The 7,684-nt window shown below is 46.8% G+C and overlaps 2 long non-coding RNA genes across 2 annotated transcripts; both read left to right on the forward strand.

Annotated features, from left to right (window-relative positions):
• The first annotated feature begins 418 nt into the window (after positions 1-418).
• On the forward strand, positions 419-2,020 carry LOC120967841 (uncharacterized). Its single transcript, XR_005761648.3, has 2 exons — positions 419-1,173; positions 1,241-2,020. It is a non-coding gene; the product is annotated as an uncharacterized lncRNA (long non-coding RNA).
• Positions 2,021-4,233: 2,213 nt separating this feature from the next.
• LOC120967842 (uncharacterized) lies at positions 4,234-5,600 on the forward strand. Its single transcript, XR_012189260.1, has 2 exons — positions 4,234-4,745; positions 4,957-5,600. It is a non-coding gene; the product is annotated as an uncharacterized lncRNA (long non-coding RNA).
• The last annotated feature ends 2,084 nt before the right edge of the window (positions 5,601-7,684 follow it).

The raw sequence follows: 7,684 nt of genomic DNA on the forward strand, positions 1-7,684 counted from the left end.
TGGAAACTATGTTCAAATACGAATAAAACGATATAATTTTTTGTGACATGCATTAACATTTAGTTAGTGAAATTTATGGTCAAAATTTGACACAAATTACGAAGGGGGCCAGTAAGCCAGGAGGGAGGTAGTAGTACGAGTAGCGCAATATACGGTATAGAGGACTAGTACAAATTTAGAAATGGGGTAAGAAGTTACAAGGCTGTGCGACAGACTTTCTAGGCTACATGAGTAATACAAAATATAATTCCTATTGGACAACACTTTCACCAAAGTACACACTTGAAGCCTAATTGATATATATGGTAGTCTATTCTAATAACACTTTAAGAGTGTTAGTCTGATAACACTACGCTTATTTTGCTAACCCACAACCCACCCACCCCCAGCTCCCTCTGCCACGATTCCCCTCCCCCGATCCACCTTCTGTTCTGCCAGTGCGCGCCGCCCCACCCCAACCCGCTTCTTCCCCCGCCGCCCCACCCCCATCCTGCTTCTTCCCCGCCGGCGCCGCCCCACTCCCAACTTTCTTCTTCTGCCGCCGGCACCGGCCCACCCCCCATCCCGCTTCTTCCCCGCCGGCGCCGCCCCACTCCCAACTTGCTTCTTCTGCCGCCGGCACCGGCCCACCCCCATCCCGCTTCTTCCCCCGCCGGTGCCGCCGCCGCCCGGCCACGGCCTTCCCGCGCTGAGCTTCTCTTCTTCCCCTTGTTCATGGCGCCATCACGCCCCGTCACGGTGCATTTGACCCTCTGCCTTCCCCTCCCCAACCCGATTTGCATCCACAGCGGTTCAGATCCGCCTTCCCACCGCGCCTCCGCGCCGGAACCTTTGTCCTGCAGCCGGCGGAGGCCTCACCGCCGGAAACGCCCCCGGTGGTTGGTCGCAGCGCGCCAACACCAACCTTAGCTGCCAGGGTCCCCCGTCCCCTTCCATGGCGACCTCTGCCTCGCGTGGGACTTGGACCACCCCACCACCAGATCCGTCCAGGGGAGGGGGAGGTATAGGGGCTCCGGGCAGGGGCGCTCCGGGCTGCCACCACCTCCGTGCAGGGGCAGATCCCGCGGGTGCTCTTCCCCCTATCTTCACCGTCGTGGCGCTCGAGCGCAGTAGAGACAGTGGTGGCGACCTTCTGCCTGCTGCCCTCTTGCTTGGGATTCCATGGTGATGAAGGTCAGTGCTGGCGACGACCCCCGTGCAGTTCATAAGGGGCTTTTTTCATCTTCTTTTTGGATTTTAGATGTGCAGTGCAGCCGGATCCCACGAGCAGTGCGCCCCGCGCCCTCGTGTGGTTCATCTACTGCCACCGGGGATTCCCTCCCTTCCCTAACCTCTCTACACAACAGACGAGCTGCTCTTTTGTCGCTCATGGGCGCGCGCCTGACGGGGCTGCTACTGGTCCGAGCTACCACCACCTCTCATCCCGACGACAACTACCTATGTTTCGAGACGCCTCACCTTGAGCTCAGTCTGGGTGTCTGTGGTGCGGTCCAGCCACAGTGGACATGCAGTTCCGTGCTCGTGTAGGTGCAGGTCGTGGGCGCACCAGCGACGACGACAGCAACGCCTTGATCTCCGGCGTAGTTTGTGGACTGCAGGTTCAATGCAATGTTGCTGAGTTCAATGCAATGTCAGGGTGTGGAGTGCAAGTTCTTTGAGTGGCATGATGCCAAATACTTCATTTCTGAATTCGCTGCTCGGTAACTTGCGTGATACCGTGTATTGTCTGAAAACAGAGAAGAAACAGTTGGAGGAATCTCGAATCCAAGTTGAAGCTCGCATGAACAAGGCTATAGATGTGGAGATGGGCACGCGACAGAGGTAGAAGAAATTCATATGAAATTGGAAAGATTTAGAGAGATGTGTCAGTCTATTGAGAATGATGTGCCAGTATGTCCAGACATATTTGTATGTTCAGAAAATTGAATAATTTAGAAATGTTTGTGGAGTTCAAAAACTTCTATGTTACTGCTTGTTTGTAAGCAACTCATTTTGTCCAATACTAGGTGTTTTTAAGTAATTTCATTTCGTTCAGTGCTGGCTTATAAAGTACAACTTTTTTGCTATCTGATTTGCTATTTGACTGTAGACCAACTGAAGGAAAATTTGCTATCTTCAGTACTGGCTTACACAGTACAATTTTTTTTGCTATCTGACTGTAGATGATCTGAATAGAAATTTTACTATCTGTTTCAGTGATAGTACAAAGAAGTGACAATGCAATTATGTTCAGTACTAGCTTTCATTCTTATATATGTACAGCAAGCAGCACATCTTGCTTGGCGTAGTGCAGTTGACTAGTGTTAGGCGTAGTTTGTGGTGCTTGCTATGTAGTATAAATTTGCAGTGGAATGTTTGTATTCTTTTTTTACGATGGATGCAGTTCATTGTAAATACCTCTGTGGTTCGCTCTATGAAAAAAAGAGAGAAAAGGAAAAAATAATGATAAAAAATCACTCCTTATTTAGACGTGGTTCGATTGCACCCAGGATTGGAGAAAAAAGGTTGAAGTTCTTTGTTTGGCGCAATTTGATTGCACTCAGGATTTGCAGCAAAAACCTTGGCAAATTTGTATGGACATCGATGCAGTTTATTAAGAAAACCTTGGCTGTGCACTTCGCAAAACAAAAAAAGCGATGAAGTTCATGGTTGCTCCGATGCGTTACACACATGCGATTCAGTTAAACTATATTTTGCAGGAGAAGATGAACACATGAAAAAATTGATGCAGCTCACTAACATGAACAATGTAGCTCACTAATATTGACCAAGTAGTCTAGATGAATTTACAAAAGAAAAAAATAAGGAAGACAAAGCAATTATGTAGCTCAGTCCGACATAGGTTGTGGTTCACTTGCCCTCGTCACCACGGTCCACTCTTGTCCATAAAAAAAGATGAAAAAAAAGACAACAAAAACTCGTTTGAGAAAAATTACGTCCGACAAAAGAAATTATGCAGCTCGCTTGCCCGTCCGTGCGGTTTTCATTATGAAGCAGTGCGGTCGGTTGTATGATGTTGTTCATCCCGTAAGTGCAAACAAATTGTTACGAAAGCGGAAAAAAGTAATGCGGTTCACTTCTTGATAGTGTTGTGGTTCATTTACACCCGATGTGAAGTGCACTCTACTTTCTCGTCCTTAAAAAAATTACGTTTGAATAAAATAAACCATGCAGTTTTCTTACCCGTCTAATGCAGTGTGGTTTTTCGTCCGATGCAGTGCGGTTTTCAGTCGCATGAAGTACCTACGTCGATTTGGGTGTCGCGAAAAACAGAGTGTTCGCATTTCGGTAAATTCGAAATTCCTCTTAAACCGTAAAGAATAGAGAGAGTGTTCTACATAAAAAAGTTCCGTATCGTTTGCTTCATTCCGACCAGCGTTTGTAAAAATTTCGCGAAAAACGGCCGCTGTCACTTGTCGTCCACCGCACAATTTTCAAAATTAACTTAAAACTGTAAGGAATCTCAAAACCATTTCTACATATGAAAGTTGCGCCTTGTCCATAGATTTCCAACGACGTATTACACGCCTCATTTCGACAAACCGTTCAAAAAGTAGAGCGAAAACAGTACCGAAAATTGCAAAAATTTCAAAAAAAGCCGTAATTCTGCGATTTTGTAAATTTAAAACTGCTTTTAAACTGTAACGAATTAGAGAAAATAATAGATATGAAATAGATGCGCCTCGATGATATCTTTCCAACGGCGTATCATTTGCTTTATTCCGATGAGCGGTTTAGAAAAAATTTACAAAAATACGCTTGCTGCCACTCGTCATCCGCCGCACCATTTTTGAAACTGCTCTTAAACCGAGAGGAATCTCGAAAAGTGTTCAACATGGAGAAGTTGCGCCTAATCAATAATTTTCCAACGGTATATTATACGCCTCGTTCCGATAAACGGTTAAAAATTAGAGCGAAAACAGTACCGGAAAAACACTGCGTGCAGTTTTTCCGACACGAAGTTCACTCGTGTGAGTACTGCAGCACACTTGGTTCAAACAATGACGTGCACTTGCATTGAGCGTGCAGTGCGGAAGTGTTATCAGAATAGTTATTCTGGTAATATTAACGGAATAGACCGGCTGTATATATATATGGTGGGTCTTTTCTAATAACACCCTTAAGACCTTATTCTGCTAACACCCGAGTTCACTTCTCTCGGGGCCGAACACAGACACCCACTACCCACCTCGCGCACCGTCTTCCCCATTACCTCCTGCCCCCGACTACACCGCCGCCCCCACACCCCACCTCCCCCTTGATCAAATCACCACCCCCTCCTTTCACCGCCCGCTACCCCACCCTCGACCCCCGGCCGCCCCACCCTCCCTACCTTCTCCGGCGCCTTCCTCGCCCAGCCTCCCATGACCCCGCACCGCGACGCCGCCCCACTCCGGCCACGGCAGCCCCGGTCCTGCCCAGCAACGGCGCCCCACCCCGGCCGCGGCTACAGCCCCTCCCGCTATGCCGGCCTCCATGCCCCGACCGCCACCAGATCCCCTACCTCCAGCTTCCCCGCCCCCCACGACGACCCGCGGCCGGATCCAAGCCGCAACGGCCACCCGCGACGCCCCGACGCCGGATCCGGGCCACGGCGGCCCCCAGCGACCCCTCGATGCCGGATCCGGGACCACGCGCTTCTCCTCCGTCTGCCTCAACAAGAGTGGCCGCTGCCTCCCATCGACGTGACGGCTATGAAGGGATTGCCGGCGCTCTGCCACGCCGCTCAAGGCCGGTCCGATCCGGTTAGTCTCTGTCACCTCTTCTCTGGCGCACGCGGGTCCAGCGTGAGGTCGCCGACCTCGGGCACCCCCGTCTGCCCTCGGACAAGTTGCTATCGCTTGAAGTCCAGGCGCCCCTGGCCTTGCAGTGCGGTAGTTCGACGTCACGTGCCGTGTAGTTGATGCCCCCGTGCTGTTCACTGCCATGGAGTACTGATTTTTCGGTTCCGTGCAGCTCCGTTGCAGGTTGGGATCGGGCCTCGCTGCAACACACAAATGCCTCTGTGGGGAGCGCCGACATGCCTCAGAAGTTGATGGGCAGCTCGGATTCCCTCGCCGGCTCCAGCTCACAAAAAGGAGGGCCGCAGCCAGCCCCGAACACTTCCTGCAGCTCTGTCCTGGCATTTGTGCAGCTCTGTTCTTCTCTATGTGCAGTGCAAAAAATTCGGTTGATGTGCAGCCCTCGATGATGGCTCCGGCTCTGTTCTCTCTGATGTGCAAAAGTCCATGGACCCGATTGCTTTTATGCTTTTCATTTTGAGGGCTATTGTATTAAAAAAGGGCTATTTTGTACGGCTGGGGTGTGCACATGCAGTTCGCCGGCGAGCCGCTACCGGTTGTAGCAGCACGGGCGAGCAGTTCGCTTTTTCGTTTGTTTTGGCGGTCGAGGACAGAGGGCCTTTTCTTTTCTACCGCTTTTTAGTGGAAAAAATAGTGTTTCTTTGTGTTGTGCAGTTTGCATGTCATGCTAGAGACGTTCATTGCACTGTCGATGGCAGTTTATACTTTGTAATTGAGAAGTGCCTACGTAAAATTTCAGTTCATTGTGGCACCACCAATATAAATTTCAGCTGGATGAAAACGATGTTATTGAGAAAACTGATGTTGTTCGCTGGATGAAAACGATGTTGTTTGTTCCGTTCGATTGTAGTCCACTCGCGTCGTCCCAAAGTGCATATTTCATTAACCAAAAAAATGTATGCAGTGCACTAGGGGGGAAATAAACTCTAGAGAAAAAATAAAGAGGAAACTACAGTGCACTCCGGTCTTAAAAAGAAGTCCACTCCGAAAGACTTTGAAGTACACTTCACTTGGAAAAATGTATTTAAAAAAATTTATGTTGTGTTTGTTGAAAGACATTTAAACTAGTAAAAGAAAGTAATGCGGTTCACTCTCAAGAGTGTTGTGGATCACTTTCAAGAGTGTTGGGGTTCACCTGCCGTCGTCTATGCGGTCCACTCTCGTTCATTTTTTATATAAAAAAGATTAAAGAATCCATGCAGCTCGCTTGACCCGTGTATGCAGTGCAATTTTTTGTCTGAAGCAGTGTAATTTTATATTGGATGAAGTTCACTCGTCGATTTGAGTGTCGCAAAAATGTTTTTGTGTGTCTCAGAATTCAGTCGACTACATCAACACTTGCAGTGCGTTCGGTCTTCGAATGTCGTTCACTTTTGAGAGTGATGTTGTTCACTTGCGCCCAACATGAGAAGTGTGAAAAATTTAGCAAAACAACAAGATAGTAATGTGGTTCACTTCGATATATGTCACGGTTCACTTGCCTCATCTCTGCGGTCCACTCTCGTTCATAAAAAAAAGTTGAAAAAAAGACAACAAAAACTTTTGCGAGAAAGTTCATGTCCGACAAAAAGAAATCATGAAGTTCACTTGACTGCCTGCTGCAGTGCGGTTTTCCGTTTGAAGCAGTGTGTTCTTCTGTCCGATGAAAGGTCCACTCGATTGGTCAATGCGCGTAAAAAATTAATAAGTATGAAAAACATACAACAAAAACTCACGACGTTCACTTTTGATAGTGTTGCGGTTCATTTTCGGGAGTGTTGCGGTCCACTCTCATTCAAAAAAAGTTGAAAAAAAGACAACAAAAACTTTTGCAAGAAAGTTTATGTCCGACAAAAAGAAATCATGAAGTTCACTTGACTGCCTGCTGCAGTGCGGTTTTCTGTTTGAAGCAGTGCGTTCTTCTGTCCGATGAAAGGTCCACTCGCTTGGCCAATGCGCGTAAAAAATTAATAAGTATGAAAAAATACAACAAAAACTCATGTGGTTCACTTTTCATAATGTCGCGGTTCATTTTCGGGAGTGTTGCGGTCCACTCTCGTTCAAAAAGAAGTTGAAAAAAAGAAAACAAAAACTTTTGCGAGAAAGTTTATGTCCGACAAAAAGAAATCATGAAGTTCACTTGACTGCGTGCTACAGTGCGGTTTTCCGTTTGAAGCAGTGCGTTCTTCTGTCTGATGAAAGGTCCACTCGCTTGGTCAATGCGCGTAAAAAATTAATAAGTATGAAAAAATACAACAAAAACTCATGAGGTTCACTTTTCATAGTGTTGCGGTTCATTTTCGGGAGTGTTGCGGTCCACTCTCGTTCAAAAAAAAGTTAAAAAAAAGACAACAAAAACTTTTGCGAGAAAGTTTATGTCCGACAAAAAGAAATCATGAAGTTCACTTGACTGCCTGCTGCAGTGCGGTTTTCCATTTGAAGCAGTGCGTTCTTCTGTCCGATGAAGTACACACGATGATTTTGGTCTCGCAAAAAACAAAATGCCGCTTTTCGGTGAATTTAAAATTGCTCTAAAACCATAAGGAATTAGAGAGAGTGTTCTAAATGAAAAAGTTGCGTCTCATCGATATCTTTCCAACTGCATATCATTTGAATCATTTCGACAACCTGAAAGGGCATGTAGCCCCTAAGTGTGGTTTTGGTAATTGAATGACAATCTCTATGGACTAATGTTTTCAGTGAGATATATTTGAAGGTTTTGTCCATAGATGGTGCCTCAAGGATATTGGATGGAATCAAGGATGAAGTCCATATATATGAAGATAATGCCTCAAGGATATTGGATGGAATCAAGGATGAAGTCCATATAGATGAAGTTATATTTGCTCTAAGCTTTGGTATTAAATGACAATTCCTATGGAGCATCAAGTGCATTGGATCTT

Source organism: Aegilops tauschii, chromosome 7 (assembly GCF_002575655.3).
Source record: "Aegilops tauschii subsp. strangulata cultivar AL8/78 chromosome 7, Aet v6.0, whole genome shotgun sequence".
NCBI classification, from domain to species: domain Eukaryota; kingdom Viridiplantae; phylum Streptophyta; class Magnoliopsida; order Poales; family Poaceae; genus Aegilops; species Aegilops tauschii.